The 16632-nt window shown below is 56.6% G+C and overlaps 1 protein-coding gene across 3 annotated transcripts in view; it reads right to left on the bottom strand.

Annotated features, from left to right (window-relative positions):
- The window catches only part of CNTFR (ciliary neurotrophic factor receptor), a 38247-nt gene extending 23200 nt beyond the window's left edge, over positions 1 to 15047 (bottom strand). For 2 of the 3 annotated variants that reach the window (XM_045562942.1, XM_045562939.1), the window contains exons 1-2: positions 14882 to 15047; positions 6901 to 7014 (exon numbers count right to left, since the gene is read on the bottom strand). The gene's annotated coding sequence lies outside the window, so the exon portion shown is untranslated. Of the gene's footprint in view, positions 1 to 3788; positions 3836 to 6900; positions 7015 to 14881 lie in introns of those variants that run through there. The other variant, XM_045562941.1, reaches the window with a different exon arrangement.
- Positions 15048 to 16632: the final 1585 nt, after the last annotated feature.

Below are 16632 nucleotides of genomic sequence, written 5' to 3'. Positions count from 1 at the left end.
GGGCCGGCTGGCCATGGGCGGGCGGGCTCCCTCTCCTGTAGTGTGTCTCTCTGAATCTCTTGTCTCTGGCTCTTTCTCCTTTCCCTCCTCTCTGAATCCAGACCTGCCTCTCTTCTAGCCCCTCAGTGCCCCCACCCCAAGTGGCATAGGACCCAGAAGCTGTGCCTGGGTTTAGGATTCAAGCCTTGTCTCTTCCTGGGCTACCACATCCCCACCTACTCCAGGGGCAAGCCTTGGTGCTAAGGGGAAAGGACCCCACCTAAGCATAGCCCCCCACCTCCTCCTCCTCAGAAGGGGGCAGGATAAGCTGAGCACCAGTGGGAGGGGGGCCAGGAGGGAGGCAGGGGGAGCAGTCCCCCAGCTCCAGCCGCTGGCTGAGGTTGTGGAAAAGGAGGCGGCCCAATTGAGTGAGTTAGGGGGGTGGGTATCCGCACCTGCTGTTGTGACCTCCACAGCCGGAGATGGGGGCCTGGGAGGGACAAGATTCTGATGGATTTTGGCAGCGGCCTGGACTCTGAGTGCTCAAACCCCCCATTCCCAGCCTCTTGCACCATGGGGACCCTGAGATCAGCATGTACATGCCCTGTTGCACGTGTGTTCAGGCATGTGGTCAGCGGGAGCCTGTGGCCCTCCCGTGATAGGCCTGGCTGGGCAGCTGCGGAGGTGTCCTGAGGAGATGGGAATCTGTGCCCACATGTGAGGCCCACTCAGGGCCCTGCATGCTGCCTGGTAACCTGGGCATAGGCTTACATATGCACATACATGCAAACCTGTGCTTACACAGCCCTCTAGATGCAGAAGGCCTGAGGTTTCTCCCTCAAAAGGAGAAACCTTTGGTTCAGCCCCCGCCTCCTGAATGGGGAGCAGGAAGGGGCAGATAAGTTCCTATCCTCCCCTTGGACAAATGGGCTCTGGACAACTTCGCAGAACCTGAGGTAAGTGCCCAATCCCCCAAGTCCAGTCTAGTCTCTGCTGGCTTCCAGTAGAATCAGGAGGACCCCTCCACCCTGGAAAGGCCCATGCACCAGTCAGGTTAAGTCTGTGGGGAGTGGGCTGCTGCTCCTCTTGGAGAGACAGAATGCTCCAGCAGGAGGTTAGACAGCTGGAAGAACTCCATGAAAAGTGGGGGATGGGCAGAGCAGCAGGGCTGAATGAGACTTCCCTTAGCTTGGGGGTAGGGTAGGGAAGGCCCACAGCGGATGAGGGGGCAGGAAGGAAGCTGCAAGGCAGGCCTTCCTTGGAGACGGGAAGGATGGACAGAATGGCTTTCCAGACTTAGAGGCTGTGACAAAGACCTGTTTGCCTCAGCATCTCCTACCACACCCCACCCCAGCCCCACTACTGCCTGGGTACAGACACACCCTTGAATACACACACAGAGGCCCATGCATGCAAGCTTGTACACACACACACACACAAACACACACACATGACAGGGGCAGCAGTGCATGTGAAGCATTGGCTTGTAACAGAAAACCTGAAGATGGTCTTTCTGACAGAGCCAGAGTTGGGTGGGGGAAACAGAAGCTTCAGCTGTCTTCTGTGTTCTGTTCTCTCTGCCCCCTTAGCATGCATGCACACTGTACATGCTACTTCTGAGGAACCTTCTGGTCTGCTGGGCAAGAGCAAGCCATCCTTCCTCCCCCCTCCTCCTCTCCTCACAGGGGGGAAGCTAGAGCAATCTGTTCCTGATGGGTAAACACAGGCATGAGTACAGGCGCACACATGCTCACGCACACACCAGCCACTCGGGGTCACACAAGACTCAGAGCTCACTTCACCCCAAGATGTAGCATACACTTGGGCTCTTGCTATCACCCAGCAGAGCTCCCAAAGCCCCCACCTCCTCATACACACGGCCGGAGCTTTACAGACACACCCAAGGAGCCTCTTGCAGACACTGGCATTCAGAGTCTACCATCGTGGCCATACATCATGGCCTCCCACGTGGACACCTGCTGCCACAGCCTCGCGTATGCTGGTGTACAGGCACACACACGTAATAGTCACAGTCTCTCTCTCTCACACACACACAGACTCCCTCACACAAACAGACAAGGTCTCACATATGGACACCATCACACACTCAGAACAGCCGGCCTTCCACACAGATACCACTGTACACCTCTAGAAACTCAGAGCCCCCAGTCACCCTCAGCCTCTCACACCCCACACCTGGCAATGCGAAATACCCAGACATACACTTAGAGTAGTCACACCTTGCTGGGACCTCAGGTTGGCTAGCTGTGCTTGAGGGGAGAGAGATAAAGCCCAGGGTGGCCTAAGGCAAGAAGGAAAAGGAAAGGAGGGACTTTGTCCCTAAAAAGGGAGACAATAGATGAGATGATTATTCCCTAGATAGCTCCTTCCTCCCCTAACCCTGCTTGCAAAGGCATTAGGGAATGAAGGGAGATCCAGGCCAGCCAGCCAGCCGGGAGGGGTGAGAAAACTCCTAGGTGAGAGAGATGGTGGCACTGGTAGCAGCAGGAGCCAGAAAACCCCAGAAACCAACTCACTCCCCAGGCCCTTACTCCTCCCCTCCTCACCCCTCTGCTCCAAGATGAGGATGAGCAGCAGCTCTCAGCCTAGCTATCTGCTGTGTGATCTCAGGCCTCTTCAAAACCTGTCTGTGCCCATAACTGTCTAGAGGGCACCCAGACACCAGGCCTGCCTGAGGAAGGGGCAGGAGAGGGTAAGGAGACTGGACATAGGCCTCAAACTCCCAATCCCTGCCAAAGCCCTGTCAGGCCCAAAGAGAGGTGGGGCAGATCCCCTGCAGCAGGAGGGCAGCAGTCACAGCAGAGCAGGTGCTCCCCTAAGTAACTAACCACTGAGGAAGAGAGTCCTAAAGTGTCCTCGGACCCTGCAGCCCTGTCCTCCATCACAGGAGGAGCAGAAGCTAGGCTGCCGAGTCGCTGTCCAGGCGGAATGGAATCCAGGCTGTGCTGGCCAGGCCCCAACCAGGAATGATCAAGGATGCTGTTGACATCTTTGCCATTTGCCACTTCAGGTGTAGCTGGGGACTCTGATTCCCCTATCCTAAAAGAAGCCTGATATGGTTCCATGGAAGCCAGGCACGGAAGCAAACACCCCACAGCAGGACCTAAGGAAACCAGGCAGGGGCCGTCCCATGAAGCCAGGTGATAGGGGTTACGGAAAGCAGGCAGTGGAGACAAAAGAAACCAGGCAGCAGGGTGTAAGGAAACCAAATGATAGGACCCAAAAGAAGGTAGGCTGTGGGGGCCAAATGAAATCAGGCAGTGGGGACTAAAGTTAGCTAGGAGGTGTGGACAAATGAAGCCAGGCTTTGGGGATCAAATGAAACCAGGCAAGAGGCCCACAGGATGTGAGAAAAGAAAGATATCAGGAGCTCATCTCCTCCGTCTAGATGTCACCCCCCACACCCGGGGCCCCTCTCTCTCTAGTCCCCCTCCCACCCAGGCGGTGGTCCCCTCCCCCAGGCTGATGGACATAGTGAGAGCCCCCTCCCCTCTCAGAGGCCTGGTCCGATTGCAGCCAATGGGCCCCGGCCCCATCCCTGGGACCTCAGGAAGTCCCAGTCCCTCCCACCGGCTGCAGAGGCAGGGGGGCTGGGGGGAGAGAAAGAGAAGAGAAGAGAGACAGCTTGGCAGGGGGAGCGCGCCGAGCAGCCGCGGGGGGCGGGGGCCGAGAAAGGAGCGGGAAGCGCTGAGGCGGGCTGGCGGGCTGGCGGGCTGGCGGGCGGGCGCGGGTGGGGGCGTCTCGGCGGCAGCAGGGGTGACAAGTCCTTCGGCCCTGCAGCCACTGACCTGGGTCCCCACGCAGGCGCCCCGTCGGTGCCTCCGGCGCTCCGTGGGTCCCCGCTCCGCCCGCGACCATCGGGTCCCCGGGGCTCGGGGCTGGAGCCCGGCCGCCCGCGCCGCCCGGGGAGGCAGGAGCAGCCCCCCCAGTCCCGGCGGGCGGGCGGGCGGGCGAGGGGCCGGGCTGTGAGCGACGCGGGCCCAGCCACGAGCGAGCGACGCGGCGAGCGGGCCGGGAGGAGGGGAGGAAGGAGCGCGCAGCGAGCGAGCGAGCGAGCGGAGGGAGCGAGTGAGGGACGGCATGCAGTGAGGTCATCCTTTGAATCTAATTGTCTGAGTCAGGAGGAGATGTGGCACTTGATGATGGGGGAGGGGAGGGAGAAGGGACCCTCCCGGCTCCGGGTCTGGGCCCCTCCTCACACCCAGGGGCGGCCAGGGCCTCCCTTCCCCCCGCCCAAGGCGAAGTTGCCTCGGGCCAACTCGGGCAGACCACTGCCCGTCTCGGGGTTGACCTCTGCTGCCTGCGGGGATCAGCAAGCGGTGAGACGCGGGACCCAGTTCCAGCTCTGGGCCCCCTTCCTACTCTCTGGGGGTGATGGGGGCTCCCCCACCCAGGCCCAGCTCACCTTCCCACATTTTTTTAGGGTATGGGAGGCCCCCAACCCATCCTCAGGTCATATTCCTGCCCTCTGAGGCAATAGAGGGAGAACTTCAGCCAGCCTTCCAAGTTACCTTCGTGTACTTGAGGAGCATGCGGCCCCCAGCTATATTCCCCAAGTTACTTCCTGCTCTGGGAATTTGGAGGAATCTGGAAATTGAACCCCAGGCTCACAGCCCTGCCCTCTGGGAATGATACTGCAGTGCCACCCAGTTCTCCAGTTACTTTCTGCGTTTTGAGGGGGATGAGGACCTCCAACTGACCCCCCCAAAAACCTTCACCCCGTCTCCTTATTCTGCATGCCCAAGTCCCCTTTCAGGAGGGACAAGAACAGGGCCAGACCCCTAGAGTCTCCAGGGACTGCCCAAGGGACCAGGCTGCCCCGAGGGTGAGGGGCAAGTCAGCAGCTGGGCCCTGGGCTTGTCAGGTGTGCACACCGGTGCATGTACACATGAGCACACACACACATGTGCACAAGCACACCCGGTGGGGGCACAAGGCAGCTGGGGATGTTCACACCAAGGGCTACACATCCCTCCCTTAGCCCCGTGGGGGAGGGGTGATAAATATTTAAGGGGCTTTTAGCTCAGAAGGGGCTGAAGCTGGGGGAGGGAGGGGGATCCATGCTGCCTGATTAATGGGGTTACGGGCTTGGATCAATCCTCCGCCCGCCGCTCCCTCCTCCCCCTCCTCCCTCCCTCCGCCTAATGCGCTTTATCAGGAGACGCTTTTCTGACTTGGCAGCGTGGAGCGTTTTAAATAGACCCATTTAGAGCTAGGGTTGGGGGAGAAAGAGGGGGGTGGAGGGAGACAGAGATTGAGACAGGCTGGGAGACAGAGACGAATCAGGAGAGAGAGATGGGGCTCCGAAGAGAGAGACTGGGAGAGGAGAGACAAAAGGAAATGCAGAGACACGGCTGAGATAAGAGATTGAGGGTGAGACTCCCACGGAGGCTGAGATGGAGAGAGAGAGGGTGATGGGAGGCCAAAGGGAAGCTGGGGGGCCAGGAGCAGAAACAAACAAACAAACAAAAAGAGACAGAGAGAAAAGGAGCCACCAGCACTGGGGAGAAAACCAGAGAGAGACTTTCTGCAAGGGCTGAGTACTAGCCTGGGAGAGAGCAGATATCTTTTATTTCCAAAAACAGTTTTTCATCCACTTTGTTAAATTAAAAAGCTGTTTTTAAAGTGGTGCTGAGGTGCTGCTGGGGGAGGGTGGACGGAACTGCCAAGTCCTCCCTCCCTAGCATTCTCCTTGGCCCCCACAGAAGCTGCCTCAGCCTAAACCCCCTGGGGTATTCTCCAGCTCCCCTGCTCTCTGCGATCCTCTGAGATCCCCAGGAACAGGGTCAGGGCATCTGAGCTACTGTTCACTGGCAGGAAGTCCTTCCTGCTGTCTGGCCTCAGTCCCTCCTGCTGCAGGGAGCCCGTTCTTTCCCCTAACCACTATCCCTCTCTTCTCCAGCTCCTATCTCCAGCTCCCTGAGGTGTTCCCAATTTGGGGGGAGGATTACGTGCCTTCACAGCTCAATAGCCCACTTTCCCAGTAAGCCATCAGACCCCTCCCAGTGTGCCCCCACAAATATTATCTACTATTCTGTAAATCCATTTTCCAGCCCCATCCTAATCTGAACTTTGATCAGATACCCACCCCATGTTCTTGGGTCCTCTGGGAATAATGAGGTGAAAAGCTTAACTCTACAGCCATCTCCGGCCTCCCTTCTTTCTCCTCTGGGCCCCAGCTTCATCTTAAGTCCCTTTTATGTGTCAGCCTGGGGTACCCCACTCCACCCTCAACAACACCCCAGTCCTAGTTCTGAAGGGTTCGTGCCCCCTCCCCAAGCCAGGAAAATGGCCAGTCTGTTTGGGAGCTGAGATGAAAAGCCTGGCCAGCCTTTGTGGGCCTCTGGCGCGGGTTTTGGACAATAGGCCCTTCCGTTCCGCTCCAGTGCCTCGATTCCTTGGATGCCCCCACCCCCAGGCTGCCAATCGGGGGCCTGGCCTTGCCTGAATGAGAGGCAGAGAGAGTCCGGCCCAGCCACACAGCTGGCCCCAGAAGATTCTGGACTTTCTGACCCCCCATCCCATCTCCTCCAAGCCCAGCTGCTCCCCCAGTCAAGCCAGAGAGATGTTTTGGGGGCAGAGAGGAAACCTGAGGGCACTGAAATAGAAACGTATTCCCATATCTGGGATTCAGCCCCCCTGAGTGTAGAACCCAGTTTCCTGACCTGGTTTTCCCCTCACCTGTGTGACCATGGGTAAGTCTCTTCCCTTCTCTGGGCCTATAATGGGGGTATGAAAAGCCCCAGCCAGGCTGAGACCAAAACCTCAGGAGGAAGAAGGACAGGGGAATAGAATGAAGTGATCTCAGGCCCTGCTTCATGTCCCCCAGATCTAGAGCCCCAGTGCACCTGCCTGATGCCCTAAGATAGACCTGCCCCACCTGGGTCCCCAGAAACCTACCTCTTCACTATTGGCTGCACACCAAGCACATCAATGTCCTCCTCCTCCTCCAAACCAAACTCTTCCCAGGACTTCCAAAACCAAGGAGGTGAGATGATGTGACAAGGCTGGATTCTAGAAGGGCAAAGGGTATAAATAAGAGGTCACAGGCCTTAGTCGAACTCAGAGCTCATTCTGTACTCACAACCCCACTGTGAGAAGGGGAGAGAGGCAGGCAGCCGATAAACGTCTGGAAGAAGAAAAGTTGGGAGTAGCACAGACTCCTTCCAGCGCCCCTTGCTGACTTCAGGTTCTGAACTACAGGGACAAAGGAAGGCAAGAAAACAGTGGGGCCTGATACCACACACAGATATACACCCACAGACAATCCAAAATTCCCTCACAACCAGTGGGACAGACACAGGAACCTCCATATCACACACATCCTCACACGCAAATTCACAGTCACAGGTCACAGGCATGGCATAAAGACCCACCACCATAACATCTTCTTCCTTATCACCACTATGATTTACTGAGCATGACTTCTTCATGAGGTGGGGTCTATCATTCTTCCCATCTGACAGCTAAGGAAACAGATTTAAGGAGGTCTTGCCCAAGACCACAGTTCCAGAGCCTAGGTTTGAGTCCCTATCTAGCTCCAAAGCCTTTCTGCTACACCAATTTGCCTCTGCAGATCACTCACCCACTGGCACAGTGCCCTTCCCAACAATAATAATAGCGGCCAGCACTTGATCAGGGTCCTTGATTAGCTAGACATTGTGATAAGTACTTAAACTTACACTCTTGTACTGAATCATCAAAACAACCTTCAGAGATAATCCTGTTCCCATTTTGCAGATGAGAAAACTGAGGCTAAGAGAGCAAAAGCAGCTTACCCAAAGTCACACAACTGGTCATTGGTAAGGGAGCTGATGTTGAAAACCACTGTTGCTTCTATGGACTCCAGCCACTCAACAGACCCCTCTCCTTCTACAAGATCCCCATGAAATCCTCAGGATCCAACTGCCCCATCCAAAAAACCCACGGGTTCCAGATGTATTTACCAAAGGTATGATTAGGTACCTAACCACATATCTTGAGAAAGGGACTCCATGTCATCCAATCCTGCCCAGAGATGCAGAGACATCACCAACCAGAGAGAGACCGCCAGACACTAAAACAAGATAATAGAGACAAGCTGGCTGATGGGGACAGATACAGACACACCAAGATACAGGCCCAAAGAGAGGGAGATAAAGGGGAAGACAGATACACATCAGGCCAAAGAATGAGAGATAGTAAGAAAAGGAGACAATAGAGGTAGAGGAGGGTACAGGCTGACATGAAAAAACATAGAGATATACTCCAATATGCTCAGACACAGAGACATACATAGATCCATCTAACCCTCCCAAGAAAAAAATTGTGAAAGCAAGCAAGGCTCAGGCTGTGTGTGGTGTGTGTACGTGTGTGCGTGTTGGGGGGAAGCATGCAGAGTCTGTATTGCCACGCACATTACACCAGCTGCTTCCAGCAATTTCATCTGATTAATAATAAATGCCCCATAATTACAGCCGCTCCCCCAGTCCTTCTTCCTGTTTTTTGTCAGCTGCCGCCAGGCCAGCCCCCCATGGACCCCATGGCCCCCTCCATCCTCACCTGCTGCTTTCTAGGAGACTGACAGAATGTGAGCAGATGGAGGAGGCCAGACTCCCAATGTGAGGAGGGATACTCATTTCTCTCTCGTGGATTAATGCCCTTTGCCTCCAAGCAAAAGGTCATCTCACTGAGGTCTCACTTAGAACTCTCTCCCTACCTGGGTATAACCTGTGACCCCTAATAAGGCCTATGGGCCTATGTCTGGAACACAGGGAGATAAGCTACCCTTTCCCACTGTTTATCCCTCACTGCTGAAAGAAGTCTCCATCCACAAACTTCACCTAGCCTTGGAATCCCATAGGCTCAAAGGAGGAAGAGACCAGGACAGGGGGCCCTACCCCATCATTCCAACACCAGGCAGCCCGAGTATCTGCTCACTTGTGTACCCTCAAGCTCTGGACACTTGGTGGCTCCGCCTCCCCATTCCTGAGCACCCCCCCACCCAGGTCCACCTCCTTCCAGGCCTCCCACCAGAGCTCTCCAAGGCAGCTCTATCAGAATCAGCTGCGAGTTTGTGCTGATCTGTTTCTAATCGCTGGGGCCTGGTTCACGCTTGTCCCCCCCCCCAATATTGATTCCATTATTTGGAGAGTCATTGACGTCAGGGGCCTGGATCAGTTCCAAAACCGCCTTCTCTCCGGGCCTGGGCCAGGGCCCAGCCCCCCCATCCCGCGATTTCACGGAGGGGCCCAGAAAGGTCAGCTCATGGGCCAAGGTCACCCGGCATCTGCCCTCTGACTCTGGGCTCCTCTTGCCTTTTTGGGACCACCACACAGCTCCCTTCTCCTGGCGAGAGGGGCTACACAAAGGCCTGGGAGTTAGAAGTGAGGTGGGGGCTATAAAAGGGAGTCTGAAGAACCTCACTGAGACCCTGGCTGCGAGGAAGGACTCTGAAGAGGTAGGGATGGGGTCAGTGGCTCAGAAAGGATACTTGGGGAAGATTTGTTTTCTTTGCCACACTCTTATTTTGGAATATCCTGAAGCTGGACTTGAAATGGTTCCTACTGACTACTTGATTTTTATGTCTAATATCAGATGTATCTCCAGACTCTCTAAGAAGGAAATTATCTGCAGTGTAGGATAACAGATTACCCTAAATGTTGCCATAATTTGACTAACAGGCACCAGTAATTTTATAAATCTTTGCTCCATATAAAAAAAAATCCTCTGTCTCCTGTGCATCTCCTACCCATGCTGCCTCAGTTTCCCCACACTCACATACTCTCCGAGTCTTTCCTGGCTCTGGGTGAGGACATTTCTCTCCCTCTCTGTCTCTATCTGACATCAGCCCACACAGCAACTCCTAGGCTCTGGCTGGACACATTATTTTTAAGATCCGAACCCTATGTTCTCAGACAGATGTTAATAACCAATACAGATAGTCTGTGGTGCCCACGGCAGCTACACAGCCTCAGAGCCCAGCCTTGGAGGCTCAGAGATGGGTTCCTGTGGCTAGAGTCCAAGAAACCCAGACCTAGAGACAGCAACGGGCATGCCCACAGCCACATGGGGAAAAATGGAGAGGGCAGAGTGACCCCTACGCCCTGGCACAGAATCAGGGTTATTGCCCTGCCCCAGTCTCCCCTCATCCAGACCTTTCCAAGGAAGAAGGCACCTATCCTATGAACTTCTTCCCTGAGTGAAGGGAAGTCCTTCCTGTAGTCTAGCCTGCAAACCATTCAGGGTTCCTTTGAGCCAGAGGTGTACAACAGGGGCTGTTGGGTCTCAAGCCACAAACTCCAGGGGGTCCCTTCTCCCAGTGGTCTGTACCACTCAACAATTCATCCCTCAACATTTACTGAGCACTTACACCCTGCCAGGCACCGTGTGGGGACCCAGAGACATGGTCCTGCATACAAGGAGCACCCAGTCTGATGGGAGAGAAAAAGATGCATTGTTCACTCAATACTGTCCTCCTACTGTGTACCAGGTCTGTGCTGGGGCAGGCGGGTGTAGTGGTGAGCAAGGCAGACGCAATCCCTGGTCCCACAGAGCTCACAGGCAACTAGTAAGCAACCTTGCTAAGTGTGGTGTGGGCAAAGTATAGGTAGGGTGTGATGGGGCACAGTAACTACCCTGGGTCTGGAGAAACGTGTCCTCCTGCAGGATTGAGGACTCTTCAGTCCATTCCTAAACCCAGACAGGCCCTTGCACTGAGCACAGGACACCACCATAGTATGACTTCAGTTCCTCCTCTGTAGCTCCAGCCACAACTCCTGGGAGCTGGGTGCCCACAGCAGCAGGATCTAACTCTTCCCTGACATCTGCCTGAGCTCCTCCTTCCACCCCTTGGTCCCCAGAGATCCCGGGCTGGTGGTCCCCAACCCAGCACAGCTCTGTGCTTTGGGGGCTCTCTTTGCCCTCTACAGAGGTAAAGGGGGCTGATGACCTCAGTGCTCTGTCCCCAGGGACCACTGCCCCCCCAGCCCCTCCTCACAGGAAGCTGGGAGCCCTTGTGGGTGTGGTCACTCAGGCCACAGGAGTTTACACAGCTGAGGTCTCTTGCTCCCCCCACCCCACAGTGGGGCTGGAGGAGGGGTCAGCTCTCTCTTCTCAGCCTCCTTGCTCTCCAGGACCCCCCAAACCAGGCACACATGGTCCCCCCAACCCATCTGCATTTCAAAGAAAATCCACTCCATATGTTTCCAATTCATTTACACTTCAACTCGCCATGGGGGGGCAGAGAGCAGGGCGCCTTGCCTCCAAGCCCCCCACCCCCATAGGGGGCTGGAGAGCATGTGTCCCCTTCAGAGACAGGGAACAGTTACAGCCCCGCCATCGCAGCCTGGGGGTGGAGGCTGCAGGGCCATGTCCCTACTGTGTGGGCTCCCATGGCGGGGGTGGGGGGGGACAGTGTACCTCAGACAGCCCCACCCACTGGTCTCTATCTCAGGAAGGCATGTAAAGTCCAAGATAGCATCTCCAGGGCAGGTAGAATTCCAGGGCTGGCTGCAACTGAGGCCCCCCCCCCCCCCCCCCCCCCCCCCCGCTACTGCTCTTCTGGGGAGTAGAGAGGGGAACCCTGGACATCCTCCTGCAGGACTGAGGACTCTTCAGCCAGGATGAGGGCTCAAAGGGCACTGCAGGAGGCATAGTGACATATAACATAACATGGCCCCTATCCCTCTCCAGCCAGGGCAAAGGGGAAAGGTGGAGAGGGTGGGCTGCAGGGCAAAGGGGAGAGGGTGGGCTGCATTCTCCTCCTCCAGCTACATTTACCACAGATTTGGGGCTGTCAGATTCAACACCCTGGAACAGTCACGGGAGCCAGAGATCTGCTCCCTCACCAGGTCAGTCTTCACACCTCTGCTAGCCTAACGATGACTGGGATGGGGAGAGGTCTTGGGAGGACATGAGTCTTATTTCCTCACACATGGCCTTCCAGAAGGGGTATCCAAAACTATTTAAGGGGGATGTGCATGTACATGGCACATGGAGGACACTAAGGGCTCATGACACCCCTGTACCAACAAGCCACTCAGAGCGTCCTGCTAACAGCCTAATCTTCTTGTGGAAGGAAAGGCAGAGAGGTCTGACTGGGTCAGTGTTTCCCACCACCCCCTCCATCAGCCCACAGCCCAAGTGAGGGACATGACCAAATATGTACCCTCTCCCCTCCCCACTTTTGGAGGAGATAAGTCTTGTAGCAGTCTCTGTTCCTCACCTCAATTGCCCCAATACACACCACAAACCAAAGGAAAACACACAGGCATATCTGAGTCCTAAATTCCACCATTTGATTGAACATCACAATCTTGGCATGAGTCTGAATGTGAGCCCCAGGATGAAAGTGTGAGCTAATGTAGGTTTCTGGGTCTAATGTCAGTCTGAGTGTGAACTCCAAAATGGAAGTACAAATTTGAGCATGAAGCCAGGTCCCAGGGTGAGTCTGACCGTAAGCCCGAGTGAGTCTGAATGTGAGCTCTGGGAATGAAGTGTGAGTTGAACTGCGGGGGTCCCAGGATTCCCATACAAGTCAGTGTAAGCATTAGTGTTCTAGTGCAACTCTAAGTGTGAGCCCCTAGTCTTAAGGGCATTCTGAGTATGAGTGAAAGTGTCTCATAGGGATGAGTCTGAATGTGAGCACTGGGGTCCCTTTTTAAGTCTAAGTGTGAGCCCCAAAGTGCCCATGTAAGTCTGAGTGTGAACATCAGGATCCTAGTGTAAGTCTGAGTGTGAACACTGGGTCTCTAAGTGATCCAGGATGGAAGGGAGAATCTTGAGTATGTGCACTAGAGTCCTAGTGTGAGTCGCAGAATCTCATGTGAGTCTGAGGAAGTCACCAAGATCCTGGTATGAGTCTAAGTGTCAGCCCTAGGTTACCCATGTAAGTCTGACCCCAAGAGTCCCCACATCAATCTAAGTATGAACCCAAAGGCCCAAGTATGAATCTGAGTGAGCCCCAGAATCCTCATATGAATCTCTGTGTGAGTCCCTAGTCTTAGTGTGACTCTGAGTATAAGTCACAGAGTGTAAGTGTGAATCTGAGTAAGCTCCAAAGTCTATGTGTGAGTCCAAGTGAGAGCCCTAGGACCCCAGAGAGATTCTGAGCATGAGTTCTAGGTCTCAATGCAAATCTATGAACCAAAGGATAGAAATGTGAACCTAAGTATGAGTGTATAGTCCCAACGTGAGTCCAAGTGTAAGCACAAAGTCCCAATGTGAGTTTGAGTGTAAACCTCAGGACTGAAGTATATATTTGGATATGAGCCCCAGAATGTAAGTGTGAATCTGAGTGTAAGTCCCACTGTCCTGGTGTAATCCTGAGTCTGAGTCCATATGAGTGTAAACCCTAAGACCCTAGAGTGAGTTTAAGTTCCAAGTGTGAATCTGAGTATGAATTCCAGAGCTCCAGGAAGTCTTGAGTGTGAAATTGAAACTCCTGGTCTTTGCATAGGAGGCTCAGGGTCTCAGTTGGAGTATCTGCCCTGACAGAGTGTGAACCTTAGCTCCATCTCACCAATCCTAGCCAGGAGTCCCAGGAACCAGCTGAGAGGACTTCTGTGGGTTGTGACATTGGAGACAGAGGGCCATAGTTTGAGACACACAGGCCCCTCCACCCTGAAAGTCCTGGCTAGCCCTACATCCCTAGGAATATCCAACTGCTCAAGCCCCATCCCCATACATGCAATGGCACACCATCACACCCAGAGTTAGACACACCAAGATATACCTGGTGTTTCACACCCTCTGGACATACAGCAATTACAGATGCACAAACACACCCAGTATTGCAGACTCTCGCCAGTTCATTGCTCACAGGCCAATGACACAGACACAAATATACCAAGTATTACAGGCAAAACAACTAGTGTTACAGACACACTCCTACAGTGGCATGCAGACACACACCCAATGTTGCAGACAAGCTGCCAGCCACACAGACACACACAGCCGCTTCTCAAAGAAGAGAGACGAGACGAAAGAGAAAGAAAATCCTGAATTTTCAACTAGGCGTGAAATAGTCCTGCCCGCCTGAAGCTACTGAAGGGGGGAGGGGACCAAGGGAGCGAGCTAGAGAGAGAGAGAGAGAGAGCTAGATGCTGGAGGAGAGGCTCCGGAGAGGAGAGGAGCGGAGAAGGAGAGCTGTCCGTCTGGTGACCTCCCCACGGCCCAGCCCCCACGCACGAGGAAACACACTACTCTGAGCAACACTGGGACACCCAGGCCGGCTCACACAGAGCCGCACTGGAGGAGACACACACCGGCAGACTCACAAAGAGACACTTGGGGATACACCACAGGCGGACTCACACAAACCAGGAGGACTTACAAAGAGACACACTGAAACAGACCCGCTACATGGAGATATATCCAGGGGGACGCAAAAGAAAACCTCGGGCAGGCTCACGGACAGACAGACACACACACAGGCGGATTCACACGGACACACGCACTGGCAGACGCGCAACCGTCCGCTCACACCCCTGGGCGCTTTGAAGTCCAGATTTCTGCGCGAGAAAGAAGCCACCTTTGGGTGCGCGGGGGCCACTGCGACCCCCCAAACCCCGGAATTTTCCCAGACCCCGCGCGTGCAGCCGAGGGGTGGGGAGAACAGGGATACTAAGACAAACCGCGCTGGCCACCTCCCTCCACACGACTGTCCGGCCCCACCACCACCACGCCCAACCCCCGGAGCGCCCGGACGTGGGGGGCCGCTTCTCCTGCACCCCCACCCCCGAGTTTGCAGGCAAACTTTCTCGTGAACTTTCCTGTGCCCCCAGGCCACGGGCCCACGCGTGTCCCCTCACTCTTCCCGCGCGCACGGGGGCCGCCGGTCTGTCCGTCCGCCCAAGGGTTTGAGGGTCCAGCCCTGCGCGGTCCGCTGCGGGACACTCACCGTGCCCTCGGGCCACCCGGACTTCGCGCCGCGCCCTTCGACCGCCCCCAGCAGGGAGCGAGGCAGGGAGCGCGGAGCTAGCACCGCTGCCAGATACCACCGCCGAGCCCCTTGCCGCGCCGGCTGGAGCCGCCGCCTCCGCTGCCGCCGCCGCCGCCCGCTCTGCACCGGCTCCTCGGCGCTCGGCGGCTTTAACCCCCCCATCCTCCTCCCTCCCTCGCGCGCTCCCTCCCTCCTTCCCTCGCCCATGTGACCGCGGGCGCCCGCTCGGCCGCGCGCGCCCTCGCTCCCCTCCCCCTCTCGCCTTGTCTCCCCGCGCCTCCGCGGCCGCGCGCCACGACCCCTCCCCGCCACAGCCCCCGCGCGCCGCCGCCTTGGCACGCTCCCGCGCCTGGCACGCGCGGCCCGCTGGCGGGGGTACGCTTGCCCGGTGCAGGCCTGTGAGCCCTCACTCCCACTCGCCCGGCGCTGGCACGCGCCCTCCCCCAGCTGGCGCACTCGCCCGCACTGGCACGCGTGGCCCCCTCACGTTCGCCCTTTCTCGGGCGCGCCCTCCAGGTGGCTGTGGCCCCCGTGCTTCACGCACAGCCCCGGCCACGGGTCTCACAGGCGCGCGCGCACACACCCACACCCACTCTCCCGCTCCCCTAGGGCGGCTGGGCGCGCACCCACCCCCAGGGATCGCTCATTCACACTCTCTCTCTCAGTCTTCTCCTGCGCACACTCCGCACGTTCAGGCCCGGACTGCCTTGCACCGACACCCTGGCACACCCCGGGCCAACTCTCCGGGTCCTCCCTCCGACATTGCCGTGAAAGGAACCCGAGTCAGAGCCCCCCAACCTCCACTTTGGGCAGAAGAAGCCAGCCAGCTCCGCCTCTCCTATTCCTACTGCCCCCAGCAACGACCCCTCTCCCAGTCACATATAGAAAAACCCCTCGCTCGGGGGTAAAAGGGGATTTATGCTTCCATAACCCTGGATGGACCAGGCTGGGAGCCCAGGCCCTCGCCTCCCATGTCTCTGATGACACCACCACCACCACCCTCTCCTTCCCCAAGCCCCCAAGAACACACGGCCTGAGGAGAAACCTCCACTGGGATGAAGGTGCACCCTCAACGCCTGCGCCGGCGGTTCCAGAGCACAGGGCATGCCCCTCCGCGAGCTTAGCGCTGGAGGTTCCCCCTCGAGCCTGCCTTTCGCAGCCTGGGCCTCTGAGGGGCCGGCGTAGTCACTTCACTCGCCCCCGGGCCTCCGGTCTGGCTGCAACATGGGAGATTAAGGTTAGACAACCTGACCAATTTATGAGGCCGTGCGACAGCGCAGTGGAGAGGGAATGCCAGAGGTGGAGACCGAGAGGTCCACCCCATCTCCACCCCTTGGATTTTTCATCTGACTTTTGACCCATAATCCGTGGGCCCTGCCCCTCCACGGAACTGCTCTAGGGCTGAGGGCAAGGATTGGGAAGGGAACTATCTCGCTGTCTCACATCCCTCCCCAGTAGGCTGCCTAGAGCGCCCGGGCCCTTTCCCAACAAATGCCTCAGGGACTCCCATTGCAGAGGAAAAGCCTTCTTCCCGCCACAGCCCGGGCTTTTTCACTTTCACTTCCTTGGCCACAGAATCCCCTCCGTACAACTGGCAGGGGTCAGCCAGGGCTGAAGCTCAGGGAGGGCCAGCTCGGGCTTAAGGACACACAACGAAATAGCTGCACCCAGCTGAGGCCCGGCGCACATCCACCCACTACCCGGCCTCT

The sequence above is a fragment of the Lemur catta genome, chromosome 10, assembly GCF_020740605.2.
Source record: "Lemur catta isolate mLemCat1 chromosome 10, mLemCat1.pri, whole genome shotgun sequence".
NCBI classification, from domain to species: Eukaryota; Metazoa; Chordata; class Mammalia; order Primates; family Lemuridae; genus Lemur; species Lemur catta.
The sequence above is the reverse complement of the archived record's forward strand: the minus strand, read 5'-3'. Positions and strand labels throughout refer to the sequence as shown.